Source organism: Mus caroli, unplaced genomic scaffold, assembly GCF_978045245.1.
Source record: "Mus caroli unplaced genomic scaffold, Mus_caroli_1 scaffold_8, whole genome shotgun sequence".
Lineage (NCBI taxonomy): Eukaryota > Metazoa > Chordata > Mammalia > Rodentia > Muridae > Mus > Mus caroli.
Window position 1 is genome coordinate 86,280,764 of NW_028227263.1, and position 27,527 is coordinate 86,308,290.

At 37.2% G+C, this 27,527-nt stretch overlaps 1 long non-coding RNA gene across 15 annotated transcripts in view; it reads left to right on the forward strand.

Annotated features, from left to right (window-relative positions):
- LOC115031543 (uncharacterized) overlaps positions 1-27,527 on the forward strand; it is a 513,648-nt gene that overhangs the window by 60,117 nt on the left and 426,004 nt on the right. For 12 of the 15 annotated variants that reach the window (XR_015047929.1, XR_015047933.1, XR_015047920.1 and 9 more), the window contains exons 2-3: positions 14,778-14,915; positions 23,101-23,816. This is a non-coding gene — a long non-coding RNA (uncharacterized LOC115031543). The remainder of the gene's footprint in view (positions 1-14,777; positions 14,916-23,100; positions 23,817-27,527) is intronic. The other 3 variants (XR_015047924.1, XR_015047925.1, XR_015047932.1) reach the window with 3 other exon arrangements.

Here is a 27,527-nt window from a genome sequence, read left to right on the forward strand (position 1 = left end):
AATGAAAGGAAGTTATAAAGGAACACATCTGAGAGGAAGAGTGGACTATTGGGAAATAAGGAAGGGGATTGTAGGTAACAAAAATGATGCATGGCATGAATGAGATCACTGGAAATTTGAATTTTATGATTTGTTCAAAGACTTTAAAAGTTGAAACATTAATAAGACTAAACTAAATTCATCTCATTCACCATTCTAGTTTAGAATGTGTAGTTGTGAAAAATCATTGACCAATATGAACACGGAGAAAAGATGGTTATATAATCTAAAGGTCCTAGGGTACAGATTATCACTGAAGAATGTCATGGCTGAAAACTGCAGAGAATCACTGAAGTGATGAATATGGAGCTAAACTACTTACTAACTTGCTCTCTATGGCTTACTAAACTATCTTTTGTTTATTAGAGGACCACAGGCCAAAATGCAGGCACTATTTAGAGAGGCAAGCAGAAATGTTTCAGGGCAATATATTTATGGTGTCATGACTGGAATAGCATAATTTCTCAGTGTATCACTTGTACTATGCAGGGATCCTGCTTCACTAGCAAGTGATCCATTTAACAGCCATTCTATGGTGAGGTATCCAAAAACAGTAAAAGAACAACTTGAGAGAGAAATTTTGTTGCCTGAGTTCACTGTTTAGCCATCACTCTAGGTTCTATAATATCCAAATCTAAACAAAATGCACAATCAATTACCTACCTCATTAATAAGAATTTTATTTTATATAATATAATGACTATAATGTGTAAAACCATGTATATGTTAGCATTCACATCAGCAACCTAAGATCTAAATTAAACTGGAGATTTTCTAGGGCTAATGTACAAACAAAATATCATTAACAATTTTTGCTGAAAATTGTGTCATGGGGCTGCCTGTGCCCTGGACCACCCACTGTCAGACACTACTTCCCATTGGGGTTGGAGGTGAGGTGACAAAGAATCAAGTCACAGACTCTAGAAGCAGTTAAGAAACACCCCAGCAAGCTCATCCTAACCTTGCTGCAAGTTCTATCAATACCTTCGACCCATTTCCCATTGGTCCCAAGAAAGAGCCCCTTCTAAACAGCAGTTCCTGATTGGCTGTCATTGGCTGTTGCAGCAATCGTTGGTCTCTCAGGCAGTCCTAAGTTAGATCCTACTGTAGGAGATGCCTTTGGGGTTGTGTGGCCACCAAAATCTATGCAGAAGGAGTTGCACTGTTCCATATACATTTCCATCCTTTTGTTTTTACTTTTTGACAGCATAGTGGAAGCTGGGGTAATATTGCCTTGACATTGTTAACTCCACTTCAGAGGATTCCCAGCATAATGGATTGTGTCTGTCTTAGGTTGTCCTGTCTTCCAGGATCAGATGCATCATTGATCACCAGCCTCAAAGAGATAACACTCTGGAGGCAAGGGGGAGATGAGCAAGAGCCTACATATTGGGCTCATGGATGTCTGCCATCCAAGCTTTGATCATGTCATTAGGGGGTTGCAATCTGAATTTTTGAGAGTGTTAAGCACCTTGAGGGTCACCTTATTTGTGGTGCACTGCCTGGAGATATGCAGCCTGAGACACTTAAGTGAAATTATTATTGGTATGACAACTCCCCCCTCATAGTATAAGTGACAATCAACAAGGGTTCAAAAAGCCTCTTAATATTGTCACAAACTGTTCCCAAGATTCCTACATCTAGAGAGTGCACAGATACCCTGGTTATACTGAAGTTAGCTATGTTCTCCCTTAATAGCACAGATAGTTACAGAATGTGTCTGACCAGGTACCTTGAAGATATTGAGGAAAATGTTGTCAGGCTTCAGTGGTGTTATGTACCTGATTAAGGGATTAGGCAGATTGTTGAAACCTGGTGTATAAATAGAGTCCTATCCCAACCAAGAGCCAACCATTCTACTAGTATGTCAATCTGTTGTAAAATGTGGATGCCTTGTTAAATATGTTCATTTAGTACCTCCTGTCCCTGTAGTACCACAGCTAACTTAGAGACAAAAGCTTTAACTGTCTCAGCTGTAGTGGCTGTCTGGGTCAAGGCAAAAATAGCTCTTGTTACCCTGGCAATGCCTTCAGTGAAGGCCACAGTGGTGGCAGCTGTAAAACCAAAATACCCCTTTTTCTTGGTATAGGGGTTGTGAGTCTGGGCCATCTGGGCCAGTGAGTGTCAGCTTGAAAGTTGGTGATATTTACCGAAGGCATCCAAATGCTATCCCCCATCAGAATAGCCATTGTTGAATATTGTTCAGGAGGTAATCAGGAGACATTTTTTCATTAAAACAGTTAAGGCTATCTCTGACAATGGAGGTATTGGTGGCTAAAAAGAAGAAGGGACATCGGACACAGATTGGAGTGGCTTTCCAGCCAACCTGGATGCCAATGGTCACACTCATGCAGTCACCCCATTGCACACTTTCTCCAACAGTTTCATATGGAAATACACCACACTAAAGAGGCAATCACCTTTTAGGAGAGTAAGGGGGAATAAATCAAGACAATTAGAGGTGCCACATAAATCCCTATTGATCATTGGTCATAACAGCATCTAATGTGGTCCCTATTAACACAGAAAGTAATATTGGAAGCATCATGTCAGGTAAACTTTGACATGTCAAGTGTAAGGTTAGAAGAAAATATTGGGTAGTCCCTTGCTAATTTTATGCCTAGTGCACTCTGGCAGTGCTCTCAAGGGATAGGAAGTTCCAAAAAAGTGGTTATTTGAGGGGTCCTAGGACAGTGAGGCAGAGGTGGATGTAATATCTTTCAGGATTTTTAATCAGTAAGGGAATGTGAAGTTCCATGCCTGACATGTGTTATATTACTGTGAATGTCCCACATGACCATATTGTGTAGTTGAATACAAGGAACGAAGGATGAGACATTTGTGGTAAAGCAGAGAATTTCTTCAGACGCCCAAGTGTCTTCTAATCCCTGTGTAGTAATGACAAATTCAAGAAAGGCAAACATGTTGAAAGAAAATAAACAGGGTAAGTTAGGTAGTTAACAGCCATAGGCAAATAATGGGGTCTGGGGGGAGCACGGCCACCAAACCCAGAGCTGATCAGCCTTCCCAGGCTAAAGAAAAATTAATAATACCAGCATTATGATATGTCTCCGCATTCGGTCTTTTTCTGGCTTCTTAAATGCCCCCTGGTCTGTGGCTGGACAAACATATCTTGAGGGTACCATATTGTCACACTTGCATTCTTGGGGAAACACAAACATAACTTTGCCCCCTTGACATAAAAGGAGTGGGTCTTTATCTTTGAAAGGCTATTGACTCCCTTCATCTAACCAAGGGATGGGGAGTGCTCCATTGCAAAAACACCCAATGTTTGTAAACAAGGCCCATTCCTTTCTCTTCAAAATTAAGAAAGTTCACATTGAACATTACCTCTGCTAATGATAGATGCAGATTTTTTTATTGTTCTGTGGAGGTGACTCAAGCAAGTGCTTCCTTCAAGGATTCACTTTTTCTAAGATTGCTTGGCCTTGATGATTATAGGTTATCCCAAAGAAGTGAATGATCCTCCATAAGAAGAAGGTGATAAACAGCTGATATGAGTAAACAGCCCCATTGTCAGTCTTGATTGCCCAAGGCACTCCTATTACCAATATTACCAATTTCATGGCCTTAATAGCATGAGAAGTCTTTTCACCTGCCGTGGCCACTGTGTAAACAAAGGCAGAGTAAGTATCTATCATGACATGTATTTACCTAAAATTACCAAAGGCTGGATAATGGGTGATATCCATTTGCCAGATTGCATTGGGAAGTAGTCCTTGTGTGGTGAACTCTAAATCTGACTGGGGACCACAATGGTGCAAGAGGTGAGCACATTCCAAAGGAACTTGCAAGATATTTATAGTGTTACATAAGCAATTCTGACAAGAGCTTATGTAAATTCTGAGAGGAAAGTTTAAATTGCTGGTTTAAATTAATATTATGGCTTGTTCTAGCAACTCCATGTATACAGTCCATTCTGCCATAACACTGCTAAGACCTCTCATGGAAATACAGAATCATGGCCTGTGGGGGTTCCTTGGATCATGCCTTTTCAGTGTTGATAAAGAAATAAGCATCATAACTTTCTATAGAAGGTTGCTAGCTTCAGATGTTAGTTTGACCCTGACAGAGGGGCTAATAGGCCCCTCCAAGAGAGAAAAGACGTGCCTCATATCCTTGGCCAAAATAGATAGGAAAGATTTTAGCCAGTTAATAGTTCCACACAATTGTTATAGTTCTACAAAGGAGTAGGATTTTTTACCATGGTGGATAAGGCCAGGGGCTTAATCTTGTCAAAAGTAGAGAAGCACAGGAAGGCATATGGAAGCACTCTCTGAATCTTTTCAGGAGCAATCTTCAAGTTGAATTTTCCCAAGTTAAGCAACAATTGAGAGAATACATGTACTGACTAGTTTTGTGTCAACTTGACACAGCTGGAGTTATCACAGAGAAAGGAGCTTCAGTTGAGGAAATGCCTCCATGATGTACAACTGTAAGGCATTTTCTCAGTAATCAAGGGGGAAAGGCCCCTTGTGGGTGGGACCATCTCTGGGCTGAATTCTATAAGAGTTCTATAAGTCTTGAGTTCTATAAGAGAGCAGGCTGAACAAGTCAGGAGAAGCAAGCCAGTAAAGAACATCCCTCCATGGCCTCTGTATCAGCTCCTGCTTCCTGACCTGTTTGATTTTCAGTCCTGACTTCGTTGGTGATAAACAGCAGTATGAAATTGTAAGCTGAATAAACCCTTTCCTCCCCAACTTGCTTCTTGGTCATGATGTTTGTGCAGGAATAGAAACCCTGACTAAGACAATACCCTTTCTAGTTCTGGTAGGCTAAGGTGTGCAAGCATAATATCATCCATGTAATGGACTACAAAGACATCTGTGGGGACTCCTGTATGGATTTAGTCTGACAAATTCCTGGGCTATTTTCACACCTGTGGCAGAACTGCTCACTGATATATTTTAGCTGGTTAGTTCATATTAGGCTCTCATACTATGAAGGCAAAATGGCATCTATTCTGGGAAACCAGAGGGATTTGGAAAAAAGCAATCCTTAATATCTAAGTATATGGTACTTGGGTAGAATAGCACTAGGGAGTGGCAGTCCCACTTGAGTGTTCAGCACTTTTTCCATATGTTCATTAACAGCTCTCAGACCCTGAAGAAACCTATATTTCTCTGATTTCTTCTGGATAACAAAAATTTATTATTATTATTATTATTATTATTATTATTATTATAAAAAGTGTTATGTATGCTGCTCAAGGATTCAAAATGACTCAAAGATAATTATTCTAAAACTAGTTCCTTGGAAACAAAAAGCCTATGTTCCAAAATGGGCCACTGATCCACCCAGATGTCAGCTTCACACAGCCAGGCCAAAGGTATAAGGTCAGGTACCTTGATGTCAATTGGTGCTGGGTAGACTGTCGCCATTATATTTAGGGGGGGGTAATCCCTCACTTTGTGATCTGTTCAGTCCAGTTGGTCATGTTGCATAACATCGTCATAAAAAAAAAAAAAAAAAAAAGCCTAGTAAGTATGGCATCCCTGTCTTCTAGAATATCTTTTTCCCAAAATTTGTGGAGAACATCAGCCACAACAGGTGTCAAAGATTCCTGATTGCTGTTCAAGTATTGCTGACAGACAGGTCAGGTAGTAATTTTAGTGGCTTGGTAGCTTCCAAATTCTGTACTGGAGGGACCAGACCAGAATCTCCAATAGGGGAAACTTATTGCTTATTTTTTTTTTATTATTATAGTGACATCTGCCCCTGTGTCAAGTAACCCTTTAACGGGTATACCATCTAAATGTACAATCATCATCAGGGAGTGTAGAAATAGCAAATTCCAAAGGACTACTTGCCAAGCAGGGCTCACTCTTACTGGCATGGCTGTGGGGTGAACTTTTTGAAGTTTAAATTGTCTTCCTGCTTTTGAAAACAACAGTTCTTGGTCCAATGGAAACCTTTGTTAAATGAGGACATCTGTTCTTGGGCCTAGCTGAGTAACAGTACTGTCTGAGATGACCACGTTTGCCAGAGTCCTAATAAGTGTGATCAAGGTGCCCTTCAGGAGGAGGATGTGTCCTCTGTACACAACCCATAACCAAGGCATCAATGGAGGCATACATGCTGTAATAGGGCCCACACCAGGATCTAAATCATGAGTGTCAACAACCCATTTTTGCATATCCTCATTCGTTATGGCTTCTACAACATTGCCAATGGGGGCATTAAGGCCCTCACATGCAAGTTGCTTGATGTCTTTGTTTAGGCCAGCAATGAATCTCCTTTTTCACTGCTTCAGACACAGGGACAGGATGTCTGTGAAGTACCCCACACACTGCTGGACAGGATTGCAAAAGTAAGGTGAAGAGTCCTGAGAGGTTCAGGCCTTAAGGGCCTTGCAAGCAAGAGCAGCAACATGGTGAAAGTAAGCATGTAGTCCAATAGTGGCCTCAGTGACAGGGTTAATATATGGCCAGTAAGCATGTTAAAAGTAATGTTAAGGTAGTATTAACCTGGAATACAACAAGTAATGTTAAGGTTATATTCCAGGTTAATACTATCAGGATTATCAGCCAAGCCATTATATCCAGATCTTCAATTAACTTCCTTTGGGAGATTATACCAATCATAATAGGTCTGGAGGTGCATAGCCCATTTCTTAAGTACATGTTCAAAATAAGGGAAATCCGTGCCAGAGTTGTTGGCAGTTTTTCTGATTAGTACCAAGTCTACAAGAATCCAGGGCCAGTCAAGTAATTAGGGCCAAGGCTGACAGGGAAAGCCTCAAGATGTACCTGAGGATGATGAGGCTCCCCTGAGAGAGGCAGTCCCACATGAGTGACTGGGATGATAGGAGTGACTGCAGCACGAGTGACAACCAGAAGGCAACGTCCCACTAAATCAGGCCAGGAGTAGACTCGGAATACCTCTGAATGGATAGTAGTGGAAAGGCTATGAGTAATTGACCTGGGACAGCAGGGCTAGATGACAGATGATGGCTTGGAACCTGAAGGCCAGAGGGCCAGAGCAGAGGCAGCACTCATGCTCATCATTGAGATCAACCTGATGAGATCAGCCCAGAGAAAGTAGGTTGGGGTCATTAATGGAAAGCTGAATAGCCTGATACTGGCAGTGTTTGTTATGGACAGCCACCATATCCTTGAGGGAAGAATTCTAAAGACTGGCAATGACTGAAAGGCAGATGAGGACAAAGAACAAGGGGGGTGTAATCCTAGACTCTTGCTTGTGGGAAAGGAAGAGAACACACATTAAGAGGTCAAGGTTCCACATATTCTACAGCAATATCCAGAGGATCAAAATAATTGCTGCCTCCCAAAATTGGTCCATGTTATGAGTTTTAACCTTGAAATCACATGTAACCAGAAGGGTTTTGAGTGCCATTATCTGAGGTTCTTTGTCAGTGGCTGATCCTTGATACCATCACTTGGGAGATTAGCTCCTATGCCAGGTTCTGGGATCAATCCAAGCTAAAGGTATAAGTGAGCAGCTCATTGAGACAAATAGACAAAGACAAAGAAGGAAGACAAGATTGCCATTTTATGCTCACCCATAAGAACAAAGACAAAATTAGAATGCTGGCCATCACACACTCATCCTATAACCAATACCAAAAGTGAAATTATGAAAGTCATCTGGATTAACAGAGAAAAAGGACAACAGAAATTAAGTCTGCATGCTTACCTTCATGGGATCAACAACATAAAACACTAAGGGGGCAACTCACCAAAGAAGTAAGAAAAGGGGGCAAGACAGAAGTCCCAAGAGAAGAGAAAAAAAATCTGGTTAAGTTGTAAGCCCTGTCCATGCAGCAAGAGCAAAAAAAAGAGAGAGAGAGAGAGATCACAGAAAAGGACGTTTGGAAGCAGAAGAGAATCAAGTCATTTATAGACCACGTTGGGTGCCAGATGCTGCCTGTGCTCTAGACCTTCTGCTTGCCAACCACACTTGTCCTTAGGGGTTAGAGGTGACATGGTACAGAATCAAGGCATAGACTCCAGGAGCAAGTGAGAAACTACACAGCAAGCTTGCCTGAACACTGCTGAAAGGTTTGAATACCTTTGGTACCAAGAAAGCATCCCTTCTAAACAGCAGTTCTCTATTGGATGGCATTGTCTTCTTCAGCAATACTTGGTCTCTCAGGCAGTCTTCAATTAGTTCCTCCTCAGTAGATGGCTTTGGGACTGTTTAGTCTCTGGTGTTTATGCAAAGGCAGCTGCGCCATTCAACACACATCATGTTTGTATATTTTGGAAGACCCTTGCCACATAGAATTTCATCAATCATATACAATAAAATCTCAAAGAATGGATAATGTTTACATGATGTAATGTTATACATGTTCATATAGAATAGTGTTCATCAATTGAAAGAGACTTGGAAGGTATTGGAAACTAGACTGAATGTAGGTATTAACTTTGAGAGAAACACAAATTACTTATGACATCCACATGCAGAACATTTCTGAATCTATATTTTATATGCATGAAAACTGTCAATCACATTAGTGTTAAACCTTTGAACAAGGAGGTATGATTATCACATAGACAAAAGGGAGGAGTCAGGTGTTGTGTCATTCAGCTGATTCAATGGGATTAGGTGTTCTGAATAGGAACAGGATCTACAAGAACTGTAGCTGTGCAGTTCTTCAGTCTAAAATTGTCTTGTGGGAAAGGAGTATGATGGACAATTTCTGCATATACTTTGATCATTTACTATGAACCAAAAGAAAGACTTTCCATAGCCTTAAACCTCACATAGGCTGGCTGGTAGTCAAGGTAGTGAAGGGAGAGCTTTAGCCAGTGTAAATTTAATCTTTGACAAGGGTCAGTTTGCTCTCATGTTCAATACCATACTAAGCATAAGAAGGACAGTATTTTGTGATTGTGTTACCTCACTCATGATGATATCCTCCAGCTCCACCCATTTGCCTAAGATTTTCATAAATTTATTGTTTTTAATAGCTGAGTAGTACTCCATTGTGTAAATGTGTCACATTTTCTGTATCCTTTCCTCTGTTGAGGAAACATCTGTGTTCTTTCAAGCTTCTGGATACTATAAATAAGGCTGATATGAACATAGTGGAGCATGTGTCATTATCACATTTTGTAACATCATCTGGGTATATGCCCAGGAGAGGTTTTGCTGGTCATCATTGGGAGGAGGGGCCCTTGGTCTTGTGACTATTAAATGTCCCAGTACTGGGGAATACCATGGCCAGGAAGCAGGAATGGGTGGGTTGGTGATCAGGGTGAGAGGAGGTTATAGGGGATTTTTGGGATAGTGTCTGAAATGTACTTATATCATCCTTCCTCCCACTCTCTCACTTTTGAGTAGATCTTCATAATCACGCAGACTACATACTTTATTCATCCCAGGAAAATTAGTATCAAACAGATCTTTCCATGTTATTGAGCAATAAAGCTGCTATGGTGAGAAAGCACATGTCCATCTTTCTCTTTGACCTGGTGGATCAGACTGAGACTCAGAAATGTTGGGCATTTTCCCCACACACTATCAACACCCAAAAATGAACAAGAGGAATTTTTTCTCATCCTTCTCACTTTGACCCTAGCACAAAAGCTTTACATTTTTTCTGATGGGTTTATTATGTGGACCTTGATATAGCCATTCTCATGTATACAACATGCATATCATATCACCTCTCTGTACACACAAACACACTCAATGATTATTTTACTCCCCACAACTATTCTTCCTGCTTTGACATTGACTGCTCCTGAATTCTTATTTGAACTGTTTAATCCTATGCTTTCCCCTTAAACATGGGGATTATCTGTGTCAATAAAGGGCAGCAAGAAACAGGAGATGTAACAGCCCTTTTTCCATTTTTGAAAAACCATTTCATTGAAAAAAATCTGTGTGATAAATTGGCCTCATCCAGTAACCTTAAGCTTATAAACGCTTACATCAATAGGGTGTGTTGACAATACCTTTGCTCTTTCTAGGATGATAGATATTTATCACTATGAACATCCACATCTGCCATCTTACTTATACCTGTGCAATCTCTGTGTATTATGCCAGTCTCTGTGAATTCAAATGTGGATCAGTTTTTGTTGTATTTTGAAGGATTTGCTTCCCAGGTATTTTCCATTCTCATTGGATATTATTACTTTTCTGTCTCCTTTTCTACAAAATTCCCTGATGACTCAAAGCAGGTATTAAATGAGATATTGTATTAAGGATTGCATGGTCCAAGTTTTCTACCTCTCTGTATACTGTCCAGTTGTGGGTCTATGTATTCATCCTCATCTACCACAGGAGTTAGCTTCTCTGAAATAGCCAAGCAACTCTTTCATCAATGAATATAGAAGAATGTCACTAGGAGTCATTTTACAGTTGTTTCCTTGGAATAGTAGTAACATTTGATTTTTCCATAGATTTATCATGTCTAAAATCCATATATCCACAGTTAACCATAATGGAAATTATTGATGACATGAGAGAAAACTTATTCACAGAGTTGGATCCTAAGGGAAGAAACTTAGGATGGTTATGTTAGTAGAGTTTTCTCTTATTTTATATCTCATTTCTACAATGGGATCTCAATTATATTAACTAATATACATGAATGATTATAAAAAACTTAAAGCTGTGACAAAATACTCTCACTATTTTCCTAATCATTTTTTGAATTGTTGAGGAAAACCTATGATTTAATGATTGAGGCAAATATTTTGTTTTAACAGTAATTTTACAAAATATTAAGAGTTGGGTTTAGTTACCTACAAATAATCTATGGGATTATGTATATTTTTTCTCTTCTATTATGCAGATAATAAGTAGCAGATAATATTCTCACTCTTTTTATCTAAAGCATATGTGAGAAAAAGTGAATTGACCATTTATTTTTGATCTTAGAAAAATCTACTTATTGTTTTAAAATATTTAAAATTTAATAAAAAATTGACACAGAATAACCTAATCTATAATATACAATGTGCTTTTATAATGATTACAGATACGAGTAAAAATTCTCATTAGTAGCATATACACTGGCATACAGTGCTTCACCTGGAGTGAAAAAATATTACCAGTCTTTTTGTATTGCTGTGAAGAATTACATCCTAAAGGATCTGGTAAATCTCAAGCCACAATCAGCATACATCTTGTTTTATGAGTGTATTTTTTCAATTAATTATTTAACATTGATAAACATTGTAAAGCCTAAACTTATCCTCCTATTTATGTAAAATGAACTACTGTATAAATGTTCAGATCTCACAATTAAATAGTGTTACTGATAAACTGTTTTTCTTTTTCTTTCTTTTGGTGATCTTGAGGTGTGATTTGCCAATTCAGCCCAAGAACTTAGGACTTCCTCCTCATCTATTTAATACGAAAATTGCACAGACACACAGAGGCATAACTATAGACATAATTATAGACAGTAATATTTTAGAAAATGGTGCTTGCTTGCTTTCTTGGTTGCTTGCTTGCTTTCAGCTTTCCTTATTAGTTTCTTATGTGTTTGTTATATTCACTTTTTATTTTTTCATATCATTGCATATTCATTGACTATATTTTTAAATCTAGAATTTTGTGAATATCTTTTCTTTCAGGAGAAATGCAATATTTCTTAAACTAGATATTATTTATCTTTCTTGCCACAGAGGAAAACTATATATTTCATTTTCTTAATGTATTGCCCTGAGGACAATGTCTAGTAAGTGTTCAAAGATCTGGAATCAGCTTGTGCCCCTTCAATTCTAACCTTGAAAAAAGTACCAAGAATATCAGGTGTTTTCTTACATAGATATTAGTGAAAATCCTCTTCCATACATAACTTTATTTGTTGTATGTTTCCCCCATGGCTGCAGGTTTTGAATAAAAATAATAGTTTCTTATGTTTATATAGGTATCTGTATAGTCACTTTCACCACATTTTACATCATTATTACACTTCGTTCTATTTAAACCCTATATTCTAAATGCTCTTAATACTTTATTTTATTTTTGAAAGAATTTGACGATTTTATAAAATTATTCTACAATAATACTAAATTTACCTAATTTCTATATTTCAATTCTGTATGTTCTTCACTCCTCTTTAAAACTCATTAACTCCTCTTTAAAAATTATTGTTCCATATGAACACACATAAAACATGTATACATTTGATTATGGACACAACTCTACAGTTGGTGGAACCTAGGATATAGAACTAATAAACTAGGCATTCTAATGTCCCAGATTGGAGCAGTTTATACTCTGAGGGTTAACATCTGTTACTGGAGTAAAGGCCTCATGAATTCAAGCTGTATACAACACAAGAATAAACAGTATATGGCAAAAACATGTTTTTAAAAGGCATGTGGGTAGTTTAAACATTTAATTAAATAATGACAGCAAGGGAAAAAAAGAGAAATCTCAGTAAATATGCTACTATGCACTACACCTATGAGGAGCATGAAAAGATACTCTACAATTCTGTCTTCTGAAGAAATCTAATTCACAAAACTCATGATTTGTTTTTCATTGTAATGTTTTTTTCTGCTTTTCTTTATCCTGGCGTATTCTCAGGAGCATTCAGAATTCTGCTAAATGTCTCCATTTCTTGATCCTCTTCCCCATTTTTTTTTAACAATAATAGCTTCTATTTATTGAGTGTCGTGGAATGCAGGCACAATTCTATTTTTTTTTCTTTGTGGATTTTTTTTGATTTTTTTTAATTAGGTATTTTCCTCATTTACATTTCCAATGCTATCCAAAAAGTCCCCAATACACCCCCCCAAGTCCCCTACCCACCCACTCCCATTTTTTGACCTTGGCGTTCCCCTGAACTGGGGCATATAAAGTTTGCAAGTCCAATGGGCCTCTCTTTCCAGTGATGGCCAACTAGGCCATCTTTTGATACATATGGAGCTAGAGTCAAGAGCTCTGGGGTACTGGATAGTTCATAATGTTGTTCCACCTATAGGGTTGCAGATCCCTTTAGCTCCTTGGGTACTTTCTCTAGCTCCTCCATTGGGGGCCCTGTGATCCATCCAATAGCTGACTGTGAGCATCCTCTTCTGTGTTTGCTAGGCCCCAGCATTGTCTCAAAAAAGACAGCTATATCTGGGTCCTTTCAGCAACATCTTGCTAGTGTATGCAATGGTGTCAGCGTTTGAAAGCTGATTATGGGATGGATCTCTGGATATGGCAGACTTTAGATGGTCCATCCTTTTGTCACAGCTCCAAACTTTATCTCTGTAACTCTTTCCATGGGTGTTTGTTCCCAATTCTAAGAAGGGACACAGTGTCCACACTTTGGTCTTCATTCTTCTTGAGTTTCATGCGTTTAACAAATTGTATCTTATATCTTGGGTATCCTAAGTTTTTGGGCTAATATCCACTTATCAGTGAGTACATATTGTGCGAGTTCCTTTGTGTTTGGGTTATCTCACTCAGGATGATGCCCTCCAGGTCCATCCATTTGGCTAGGAATTTCATAAATTCATTCCTTTTAATAGCTAAGTAGTACTCCATTGTGTAAATGCACCACAATTTCTGTATCCATTCCTCTGTTGAGGGGCATCTGGGTTCTTTCCAGCTTCTGGCTATTATGAATAAGGCTGCTATGAACATAGTGGAGCATGTGTCCTTCTTACCGTTTGGAACATCTTCTAGATGTCTCCAGTTCTTGATCCTCTTCCAGACCTTTTTTGAACATTGAAAAAATGATTAATTTTTAGGAAACATGCCTAAATACACATTCAAATTATATTCTTATTATTTATCCACTGTGATGACATACAAAATATTGTGTAAAAGCTAAGTTTTATCCATATTTCATAAAGAAAACTACTCCAGGTAGTCCAGTGTCTAAGTACGGTAAGACAGTGATAAGGATATAGCTAGTTTGGTCTACCATTTAACTCAAGCACAATCTCGAATTCAGCACAAGTTCAGGGACAGCCTTCAAAATATGATATAATCTTTGATTTTTTTTCTTGATTTTTTTCTTTTTTATTTATTCTCTTTGCACTCCCATTACTGCTTCTCTTCAATAAACACTCCTCCATGTCCCCTCCCCTTTCTCTTTTAAGAGGGTGGAGTCCTTCACTTGGTATCCACCCACCTCAGCACATCAAGTCTATGCCAGTCTAGGCACATCTACTCTGACTTAGGACAGACAAGATAACCCAGATAGTAGAACATATCCCCCGCAGGAAACAACAATTGGGATAGCCACCAGTCCAGTTGTTCAGGACCCACATTACAACCTATCTGCACATCTGCTACATATTATCAGACGGGAGGGGGAATGCTAGGTCCAGCCCATGTATGTTCTTTGGTTGTTGGTTCAGTCTCTGAGAGCTACAGTGTTCATGTTAGATGATGCCACTAGCTGGTTAATCAAAAACTTTCCATTAGCTTTTACTTGTTTTTAAGTAGAATTCTCTTGTAGATACCTCAAAACACCTCCATATCCTGTAATACTATATTGTACTAGTCTTATGTTTGACAGATTTTTTATATTTATATGATGTAACAAGGGTTTATACTTAGGTCTTCATGTGAAAAATGGCCAATATATGAATTGAGCCATACCTATAGCTATTTGATTTTTTTACATTTTATTAATATATGTATAAAGTCATAAATTTGTGTCCTTACCAGCTGTTTGACTAGTTTCATTATCAAAACCATCATGTAAAATTGTGGGGAAAAATAATTTAAAATGCATGTTTATCATAGTTGGCATTAATTATTTAAATATTTCATTTATTAACCAGGGAATTAATCCTGAATGCTCATGAGTAGAACCTAAAGAGCAACCACATGAACTTGGAAGGGGACACTCTTCTGCTGATTCGTGAGTTCTGATTTCACGCTGAGACCTGATCTACATCTACTTCTTTGACTAGAAGACTGTAAGTAAAGGCATACCACATATAGCAGGATGTGTTCATTGATTTGATGTTCACAACAATTCATAAAAATAATAACACTAGAAAAATATAAAAATAAATGGTTAATTATTTCATTAGTATTTTGGGAAGAGTATTCACTGCAATTTGCACAACCACATGAACTATATTACTCAGGGTTCTCTATAGGAACCTTGAGCTTTCAGATGGCAGCCTGAAAAATATTTTTACATTGTGTCAATAGCAAAGGAACATATAAATACTCCTATATAGATCAAGTTTTCTCTTCCTTTAATTTTATCATGTTTTGTATTATTCAAAGTTTATACCAAAGATGATATATATCTTGTATATCATAATGATAACAAACTTACACATCAACCTAACATTTTTATTTTTTAAAGTTGAATTTAATCATGTTGTCTCACATATGCTAAGCCACCGCTCTTTAATGAGTGTATATATGCAACCCCTTCCTAATCTGTCATAGACTCACCCTCCATATTACATTTCCTCAAAATTCAAGCTAACAATTATTTGTTTGTATGCTTTAAATTCCCTGTGTTTAATTATTGCTTTTTATATGCACATTGATTTTGGGTCATTTATTCTTACATTAGCATCCTACTGCAGTTGCATACATCCCCATGTACATCTGTCTTTCCCTCCCTTGTATCTACCCACTGTAAATATTTTCACATGTAACAGGAACTCTATGTACCCTCCTCTTCATTGCTTGAATATTTCCTTACTTGATTTTAATCAGCTCCTGTTTGATAATTAATTTTGCTCTGTTCTGTTTAATAGCCATGTCAAAAAACAATATTTTCTACATCTCTTTGACATTTTCCTGTTCATATACTCTTCCCATGTTTATGTTCATACTTTTTCTCCCTTTCTTCTGCAAGTTGATATAAATATTCAAGAAATGTTAAAGTGAAGAAAATCTGTGTGTGTGTGTAGATATAGATGTAGATGTAGATATAGATATAGATATAGATATAGATATAGATATAGATATAGATATAGATATAGATATAGATATAGATATAGATATAGATATAGATATAGATATAGATATAGATATAGATATAGATATAGATAGATAGATATGAATTCATCCGTATGACATTATGGCATGGGGGAAGTCTAAGTCCTTAAATTTGTTTTTAGGAAAAACTAAGACTCAGCGCTGATACCTCAACAAGAATAATACAGGACATTTGAGAACTGATTGTTTTTTCAAAATATCTAATCCAAAGATCAAATATGAGAATTCTAGACTTTAGACTATTTCATCTCTAAATAATACTAAAAAATCTTGTTAATATGGCTTTATTCAAAACTCAAATTTTATTCACTCTAAAAGAACAAACTAAACAATATTCCAGATAACAGCATCCTCTAAAATAACATCCTTTTTTTTTTTTTCTTTTGTAAACTGTCATCCATGATTTTATGCCTGTTTGACAATTGTGGAGAAAGTTTTGATATAGTCATCACTAGCATGCCATTTATATACCCCTTTATGAGTGAGAAGCACGATATCACTATCTAGTAAAGGTGAAACATTAATTCATTTTATAATTCTAGTAATAACAAGGATAGTAGCAGGATTCTGCTCTAATCAAGCAGTGAGGTTTTACCTTGCTGTGTGGATTGTTTTTCTATATAATCCACAGATAAAGAATATGCCTAGTAATTGAAGCTCAATAATCCACTCATTTTCTGGTGTTGTTGGACAATTTTCCAATAATAGGAGAATTTAAAGAGGAATTGCAAGATAGGATAAACAGAGAAAGAGCTACTGAAGTATTGGAATTTAATTGTCACAATATGTCATTTTAGATTAAGTTCAGAAAAAAAAAATGAAATGATAGGAAAGCCAATTTCTGTGCTAATGAAATTGTGGAAGTCTTTGAAGATTTGCATGAGGTTCACGAAGGAATCCATGTAAAGTCAAGTAAATGAAACCAAGTCTACCTGATATGGGCAATTATCCATTTTTCATGATACTTTTCTTTATAAACATAAACTGTCTAATAGGATATACCTTCCTATTTAAAGTTCAATATACCACTATGAGGTCACTACTTCAACTTTTGAACTTGTAGTAATTGTACATATAACAGTAATATAAAGGAGTAATCTTCAGAAGGAGAGGTCTATAGATGTAACTTATCTTGTTGGGCATCTAACGTGGGAAGAAAGTGATAACGGTAGTCCCAATGACCATTAGGATTAAATGATCTCTTGAACTATATGTAGACTATGCAAGGACTCTCATCACAAGTACAATAATCACTCCACACATTTGGAGTTATTGAACTGTATAAACCTCCCTAGATATAAGCTGAGTGGTGATGTTTAAATTACAAACATAGTGTAATGAACAGGATAGCAGCAGTGGCCAGATACATCATTTCAGACATTAGTGGAATCAATTCAGATACTGAAATAGAGGATAATTGAAGAAATCAAAATGACATAAGTGGAAAGATTCTGGGAGAATGAGTAAAGTTGATGAACACAAACAATGTGTCTCACGTGCATTCTGATATATACAACATTAATATATGTGTTAAAGACCAACTATGACACTGCAGGGCAAACTGAGGAAGACTGCAAGTGGCAATGGCAGGGGTTGGTGGTAAGAGCAGCTGAAGGATGTTGGTCCAGATACCAACAGGAGCTGCTGCCTGTGGCATGCAGAGATAAGATAGGGTTTGAGGGGAGAAGAACACGCATACACACCCACAAACACACAGAAGGTTGAAACAAGAGCTGAGCTTCAACAATTTACTTTTTCCCCTCAACAACTATTTTGATCGCTTAAGAAAAAGTTTTTCTGTTGGAAAGAAAATTGCCTCCGAGCCATGAGTTGCACATGTTCTAGAGACATTCACTTGCAAAATATACTTTTCAAATATATATTAAAATATTTACACAAAGGGAAATTATGTTATATTTTTCAATGTTTTCATTGAAACCTATATCTAATGAAAGAATTGGAATCTATCTTCATTTGCAAAATCCCATTGTGACCTAAAACCAGTAATTATTTAGTCATTGATTAACAAAGTTTGAGCAGTCAAAAGTCTCAATTCAAAAGTAGCAAGTTACTGCTTGTGCTTGGATAACAACCATCTGTACTTACTCAGGGGCATTTCATGTCTTACATCTTATTTTTGAAGTTCAGATCACCTAAGCTGGCTAATCATCTGTTCTCTGTACTTATATTCATAATAAAAATGTTTGTTCTTTATTATAAGCTTACTCTTTTCCTGGTACACTTAGAAAACCTGCTACCTTATCCCTCAATCACAAGATCAGTGAACTCATGCGCAACTTATTGCACATGTTTTCGTTGAAAAAATTACATGCTTGTAATGTATGTTGAATTCTCACTGTGTGCCTTTTGTAACTCATTTTTTTGCCATTCTATCAGGAATGGTCACATTTTTTTAAAAAATTCTAACTTAAAACTTTTTCTCAACTGACCTAACTTTATATTTTTTGCCCAAACTACACTTTTATAGAATTACCCTAACCCCCCTAAATATTTTAAATCAAGCTAATTTCCTAAAATTAGAAGAAGTAAAATATTCCATAAAATCACTAGTTCATCTCACTACCTTTATGCCAAGTATTGTCATCTTTATGTTGAACTGCAAGAAACTTGTGCAACAAGGTAGGTTATCACCCAGGAAGTAATAACACACAGTTTTAAATATTATGGTTCTTCCAGTGTCCACTTACACCAAGGCAAATAAATGACTATGGCAAAGAGAATAAGAAATATGGGAAAGCACCACTGTATCCACAAGAAATCAAGGGGACAAATCTCAGAATTGTGCCATACCAGAGCTCACCGAGTACAGCTGAATAGAAAGTTGGGTATCATGAGGAAGCTCATTTTCACACCATAACTCTTTCTGCTTAATGCCTGCCATATGCACATGAAACAATTGATGATAATATATCAGATATACCCATGCTCAAAATCACCCAGCTTATTGAACTTAGTTTCTCATTAGATGTGAACACAGTGAATTCTTCTTTGAACAAGTGACAATGGAATTTCAAAAGGTACCATGTTTATAGTCTCGGCAGCCCTTCAATGAATTACAGAATAATTGATTGGAAATCTTTATTAGTTATTTTATTTGTTGACATTTCTTATGAGAACCCCCTTCCTGGGGACAGCTCCGCAAATATCCATCAAAACTCCTCTTTCCCCTCTCCCCTTTGCCATCTCAAAAAGCCCACTTTCTCTTCTAACATATCCCTACACTGAGTATCAATCCTCCACAGAGGATGGGCCTACTCTTCTGTTGATGTCAAATAAGGTCATCTGTGTGTTGAAATGGTGTCCTGCTTCTGCCACAGGAGGCCTCATGTGGGTCCCTGCACAACACAGAGGCCAGTGACAGCAAGTTCACACTCTGTAGACCGCAGACTCAGAAGACCTGAGAACACTTTAGGGGCCCATGGGACTGGCTGTAGCCTGGTGCTGAAGGGAAAAACAGGGAAAGGGAAGAAGGACTTCTGGTTAGTTCTCCAAGTGATGATAATATCAAAGACTTAGTCACAAGTGTGGCTTAGCTTGGAGGTGACCTGGCCAAGAGAGCAGGGATCCCTCATGTGGGAGATTAGATAGGGCTCTTTAGAGGAAGATCTACTCAATTTCACCACCATACTTTCTGATAAGAAAAGACAGTCCATATTTAAAATATATTTAGGTATACTGAATTAGCAGCAGTATACTCGTAGGTTCTTTTTTTAATTCATGCCTTCACTAGCCTGGATGATTTGAAAATTTCTGAGTAAGGAATGCTTTCCTTCTTGTTAATTAACTCTAATTGTAGAGCTATTGGTTACCAGAAGTGCACTAATACAAGTACTGTACCCTCAGATTAATGCTGATCATTGTGGTTCATAAGAATCACAAATGGAAAGTGTTGTTTCTTGCTTCCTTTTTTTCAAATCTCATATGGTGTTATCTGATAACATAGATTTATTTCTCAGGGAAGTAGTTTTCTTGTCAGTAAATAGAGTACATCTTAGGACAAGGTTTCTCCCCAAACCACCCAACATCTCCCACCCCTCTACTCTAGCATTACCCTATGCTGAGGAATCAAGTTTTCACAGGACCATGTGCCTCTACTCCCTTTGTTGGCAGACAAGTCCATCCTCTGCTACATAAGGAGCTGGAGCCATGGGTTGTTTCATGTGTATTCTCAGGTTTGTGGTTTATTCCCTGTGAGTTCTGAGTGATCTGGATAGTTGATATTGTTGTTTCCAATGGGGTTGCAAAATCTTTCAGCTCCTTTAATCTCTTCTCTAACTCTGCCATCTGGGTCCTGGTACTCAGATATATGATTGGCTCTGGGCATCTGCTTCTGTATTTGTCAGTCTCTGGAAGAGCCTCTTAAGAGACAGCTATATCAGGTAGATATAATAAAAAGAAGAAAGCACTTCTTGGCATCCGCAATAGTGTTTGGTTTTACTGTCTGTATATGGGATGGATCTCCATGTCAGTAGTCTCTGGATGGCCTGTCCTTCAATCCCTGCTCAATACTTTAGAGAAGACCAACTCTGGGTTAAAATTTGTAGATGAGTAGGTGGCCCCATCCCTCAAGTATAAGACTTGCCTAACCTCTGGATCCAGTGTCTACATGTTCTCTATCCCCTTTTTTGGGTATTCTGTCAATTGACATTGTTGTCATATATCTAACAGTATTTAATTCTAAATAACCACTTATTTGCATTTTTATCGATGTGTGCCCTGTTCTTATATAAACTAAACAATGGTGCTAACAAGTGTTTCCTAAGGACACGAACATTTTCAATACCAAATGAATGAGCTAACACTTAATTTTCCATAACCTTGAACAATTACTTAAGAAATATGACCATGCTCATAACACTACACTACACATTTAAAAATATGCTATACTAAAATATCACAAATTTTGAAAACAGAATATGTGTGAAGTTTTCCATATTCACATTTGTTTTTCTGTTTCCAAAAAAGTACATTTAGGCCTTGAGTGAGAAAATCGGGTGCTATGTCCTCTAATAGGTACAATGAACATATGACCTAGAGCAACTTCCTTTTTTCTGCTAGCAGTAACAGATATTATATGCTTCTATGTGGAAAGTTTAGGTATTAGAAATTCTGTCTTTCCTCTAGTATCATAGAAACAATTAACCCCTACCTCCAAAATCATAAAAAAGTAGTGTTTTCTCTATGATTTCATGTTATCTGGAGTTCTACAGTAATTTATTCTGATTTTAACTACATGAAAAATTTCCTATGATCAAGTTATATATTATTTGGTGTAAAGAGTAGAATTTTGGCTTCAAAAAGTATTACACACAAACACAAATATATTTACCTGTATAGAATTAGAGATTGGCATAATTCTGGGCAAATAGAAGATTAAGAACAGACCTAAAGGACAGGATATATAATACACTAGGTTAAGGAATTGGAGGAGGCAGAATTGTAAATTTGCTGTAATTATTTTATGATAAAAATATTAAACTGTATGTTGCTGTAACATGAAAGTGTAATAATTAATTATAGCAAAAATTAAAATTACAATTCCAGTAAAAAATCAATTCATGTACCCAGTGGCAATAGTAATATTTTAACTTACTGCAATTTATTGGAACATGTTAAGTCTATATAAAATACAATGTAATACGTGAGGGTCCTTGCATCTATTTGTGAAATGCCAACTTCCAAATAAACATGCACATATATATTCACAATCAAAAAGACAAGTAGATATATCATTGGTACAGTTTTGGCAGAATAGTCCATTTTACCTAGGAAGGTGACTTTTGTCTGATGTACAATTAATAGTTTGAAGCACTACAAATATAGGATATATAAAATATGTCAATAGACGGGTATTGTTGGTAATAATACCTCATCCCAGTGATAAGTTTGAGCTAAAATACTAAAGTAGAGGCATAGAACAAAATTGATTTGGTTAAGTCTCTATAACCTTCAATATAGCTATTTTAGGATATTTAACGAGATGATCATGTGGGTTTTGTCTTTGAGTTTGTTTATATAGTGGATCACCTTGATGGATATCCATATATTAAACAATCCCTGCATCCCTGGAATCAAACCTACATGGTCATGATGGATAATCATTTTGATGTGTTCTTGGATTCGGTTTGCAAGGATTTTATTGAGTATTTTTGCATTGATATTCATAATGGAAATTGGTCTGAAGTTCTCTATCTTTGTTGGATCTTTCTGTGGTTTAGGTATCAGAGTTATTGTGGCTTCATAGAATGAATTGGGTATAGTTCCTTCTGTTTTTATTTTGTGGAATAGTTTGAGAAGAACTGGAATCAGATCTTCTTTGAAGGTCTGATAGAACTCTGCACTAAACCTACTGGCCCTAGGCTCTTTTGGTTGGGAGTCTATCAATGCCTGCTTCTATTTCTTTTGGGGATATAGGATTGTTTTGATCATTAACCTGATCCTGATTTAACTTTGGTATCTGTTATCTGTCTAGAAATTTCTCCATTTCATGCAGGTTTTCCAGTTTTGTTGAGTATAACCTTTTGTAGAAGGATCTGATTGTGTTTTGGGTTTCCTCAGGCTCAGTTGTCATGTCTCCGGTTTCATTTCTGATTTTGGAAATCAGGATGCTATCTCTGTGCCCTCTAGTAAGTCTGGGTAAGGGTTTATCTATCTTGTTGATTTTCTCAAAGAACCAGCTCCTTGCTTGGTTGATTCTTTGAGAAAAATAAAAATAAAAATAAAAACAAAGGTAAAATGATATTAAAGGAATGGAGTAACAATAAGGGAGGCTGGTGGCTAGTCTAGCAGTTCAGACAGGACTGTGTGCACCAGAATTTAAAAATGTCAAGTAACCAGGGACATTGGGACACAGGTGAAGCGTTAGTGATTTGGGGATTTCTGATTTCTGATATAAACTGTGAATTAGATGAAGTTTGTGGATACATTAGTGATCTTGCTAAGTATATGAAATTATTTCTTAAGTTATTAAAGACATTTTTAGTTCTGAGCTGCCTGAGCTACCTCTATTACATGCAGAGATCATCAGTGTCATGATTTTTATGAATAGTTACTTGTTGGAGAGGTTTTTTTTAATTCTCTTTAATCTGTTTTTTGTATGTTTGTTTGTTTGTTTAGGTGGGGTTTTTTTGTTTTGTTTTGTTTTGTTTTTTACAGTTCAGTCATCATGCCCTTCTTGGTTCATCCTCTCACAGTTCCGGACCCTGTTCCTACTCCTGTGTCTCCAAGAAGATACCCCTCTATATCCTGCCAGGACTCGTCACTCCCTGGATCCTCAACATTTGATGCCTCTTCACATACTGAGGCCAGACCAGACAGTTCCCTGTCTCAAAAGGAGACACCTTAAGATAAAATGCCCAACACTGGGGAGAGGGAACTTGTAGAGTCCACTTCCAGTAGAAAGATAATGCCTAAAGTGGAGGAATGGCGTTGCCATTCCACAGTCAAAAACTCTGAGCCAGAATTTTTCCTATCTAAAAGAACTGCAGGGGCAAAAATGGATAAAAGACTGAGAGAAAGGAAGTCCAGTGACTGGCACAATTTGGGATACATCTCAAGGGGCTCCAAGACCTGACACTATTACTGATGCTGTTGTGTGCTTACAGACAGGAGCAGTCCTCTGAGAGGCACAACAAGTAGCTGACCAAGACAGAAGCAGAAACTTTCATTCATCCAATGGATAGAAGCTGGGGCCCCCTGTGGTTGAATTAGTGAAAGGCTGGAAGAATTTGTGGAGGAAGGTGATTTCACTGAAAAAACTGCAATCTCAACTAACCTGGACCCCTGCAATCTCTCAGATTATGAACCACCATCCAAGAGGCATGCACTAGCAGGTATGATGCCCCTGACACATATACAGCAGGGACCATGCCCTTATATCTGGTGTTCTGTATCATAGAGAAAAAAATTCATGTGCTCATATCTAAAGGTAAGCATATCACTTAATGAGCCATATATCCAGCCTATATATTTTGATATTATACCAAAAAGTACCAAGTGTATATAATTTGACATTCATACTTATAAACACTGTAGAACCCTACAATTTCTCACAACTCTAGCTATAAAGCTGTCCTAAGAAATCCTTCTCAAATTTAAATATTGTTTTTTCTGATTACTGGTTTTAAATTTTGAAAAATAGGAAAAAATTTCTGTTGTTCTTCTTTAAGTTCTACACATATAGTGGAACAAGATAAACACAGGGAGTGCATATTCAGTGTCACACACATAAAGCAAGCTTCTGCCAAAGATTCCACATAGACATACAGTAATTCTACTTTCCAGAGCGTGACTAATGTCTGTTAAGGAGAAGTGATTTGTATGAACAGGTTCCTTTATATGCAGATTTATCTGAATCATTACACTGTGTTTTTCATACGTATTACTTAAGAATTACAATATTTTGGAAATAGTTATTTCATATCATATATTTTATACAGCTTACTACCTACAAATAAAGCATGTTAAAAGTAGTGATTTTATCACTTACCCTCTCCATTATCTTCCATTACTTTTTAATCCACGTAACTGTAATTCTATGAACAGCCACACTCTATTGTCTCTTATTTCCTTCCTTTCATCTTTGTATTTTTTCTTCACCCATATATATTAATATAGTAAATATAGTAATAAGTAAGTATATTAATATAGTAGTATAAGTAATATATAATATAGTATATGTAAATATAATAGTATGTAGTACTATAAAGTAACAAATACTAAATATAGTAATACAGTAAAATAATACCTCCATTTCACTCTATTTTTTACCTAAATAATTCAGCGACTAAGAGGTTAATGTAGAGAAAATTGGCTGCACATTATTACTGCAATATTTCTTGAAACAAATAAGTGATACTGAACAGCAATCTTGGCAATGTGTGTATTGTCTACTATATCACAGTGGGCACATACTCTGCATGAACTTGCCAATTCTCTAACCTGCTAATATTACTTCGGAGTATTGAAATTTTCTCTAAACCACCAACAGTTTTCAGGGCATTTCTTAATTTGCAAGGCAGGCTGCAATTTTTCAAGCAGGAATACAGGCCAAACTCTGTAAAAGGAAACAGCCTGCCGGGTAAATTCCCTCATAATCTCTTAGGACTGGCATATCCTCAAGATAGAGGCCTTGCTGCAGACCCTCTGGGCCCCTTTGTCTGCGTGGAATGGGTCTCTAGTCGCTGGTGGGCAAAGCGCTAGATGAATGACAAACAGATGTACACAGGAGAGGTTGTGTTGGATCTGAATGTATTTTTCAAATCAAACATCAGACTTTTAATGCAGAAGACAATAAGGAAGTTGGGTGACATATTCACACGGTACAAATGAGGTAACAGGAATCTTACATAAAACAGAGGAATGCAAACACAAAAGATCTAACGGGAACCACCTGGGATAAAATTCATTGATAACAGCTGAGAACAACAAGGGCTCCACCTAAGATTCACTAATCTTAGAAGCCAGGGTCAAGGGCTTTGCGCCATTGCCATAGTTCCTATTTTAGTCTATTGTATAGTCCACCTTCCTCTTAGGCCATTGTAAATGTATGGGTTAGAGGGAACGTCAGACACCAGGAGGAGAGCTTCCTTGAAGCTCTTTGCCTCATGAGTGACTTTTAAGCTTCTCGGTTTAAGCTGATTCGACCAGAGCACGTGGCATTTCTCCCTTTCTTTCTTTTTTTTTTTCTTTTTTCTTTTTTTTTTTTTTAGCTGAAGTTCTAGGATTTCTTGCCTCATCGTAGCTACAGACCTTTGGAGCACTCTAAAGATGAGTGGAAACACAAGGATTACTAGTAATACAATGCCAAAAATAATAACAAGTAGGATTATATATTGAACCCAATCCAGGGGGTTCAATGAACTTAGGTTGTTTTTCAAATCTCTAGCCAATTCATCAATGTTCCAAGTGTTCAAATGACTTTTACTAATATCTGAAATTTCCGTCTTTAACTGTTCCAAGTCATGAGAAATATCAGTATCTCTTCATATTCCTGCAAATGAGCTTTAGTCCTTTCACAATCACTGGTTGTATTATAAGGTAAGGGGGTGACACAAATGTATTGGAAAGAAGCATGACATTTAGTAGCTAACCTGATCTTAATATTTGCAATATCTTGCCCTATTGCCAGCACTACTTTTTTTAGGGCGTTAACTTTTGCTTTCAATTTTTTATCTATAATATGCAGCTCTGACAAGGCTACAGAGATGTTCTTATGTATATCCTTAACAAAATGAGCAGTATGCAGTTGCTGAACTAGGGCTCTGGTAGATAATGTAAAAGAAGTTAAAATTGCAATTAAGGCAGTAATTTCTAAAATCAGTGTTGCTACAAATCTCTTAGGTCTAATAAGTTCGTTTACTCTTTTTAAAGTTTGCAATCTTGAATTCTCGAACCAAAGCACATTTCCTAACTCTACAGGCAACAAAACATAAGCAGGTCTTTTTAACAAAATCTTAACAGTAGATTCCTTATCTAAATTAGGATTTACACAGTTAGTTAAATGACAAGAATTACAATGGATATGAAAAGACTTGCCAAGATTAGTGATCTTAACTTTATTAGAACTTCCCAATAAGATAGCATATGGGTAAGGGACACAAGCGTTCACCGCTACTGGGGGAGTTGACCTGAGCTTAGGGTTTCTTTAAAAAGATCCTGTTAGCAGCAGCAACAAGTCTAAACAATTCTGGTTGAATAGCAATAGTATTGTGAGCAACAGAACAACCAACCCAAATAGGGGCTACAAAGCCCGGAGTAAAATAACGTTTCAAGGGCTCGTTCCCCATATCAGGATGAAATCCATGAAACTTAATATCTGAGAGTTGCTTTTAAAAGTGAGTAAAGTCAGCACTGGGACGTGGGACTGAAAAATCTGTTACTGAGTCTTGAGTTCCCCTAGGGTGAAAATCAGTGGCTAAATGTTTAAATCCACAATCTAGCCATACAGGGTACTCAGTAACCATGCTATTTTAAGTATAGTCATCATTTTTATCTCTAGTAATTGCCATACAATCGGGGATTGGTAAGCTAGGTACAGTCTCAGAACTTTCATTATAATTGTCATATCCAAGCATCTGGATTTGCAGTTCCCATACCTAGCGCTTAAAGTTATCTCCATAGTCAGGAGCATCAGTCACAAAGGATCTATAGTTGACTGGCAAACACCCTATAGGTACTGCCCCTTTTAGCACTAGGCATATAGGGGCTGCATCAGACCTTCCTTCATAATTAACATGCTTGGAAATATGATGGTCCCTGCCAAAATCTAGGAATCCACCCAATAACTCAGAATTATTAATCATAACCTTAATAAGATTTTGTTCATTTTACCTAACCGGATGAAGAAGTGGTGGCTTAGGTATGTAAGCCCAAAAACTACCTCCCGCTACAGCAGTCACCTGCGTAGCTATTAAAGCCATCATGGCCAAGAATATTGTTTTTGACGAGGATGTCTTGCCGGTCCTCGGCACTAATCCTTTTGCCTCAAGAGTAAGTTTCTTTAGTTGTCCCCAAGTCGGTACTAGTGTGGCTCTGGTTGTTGT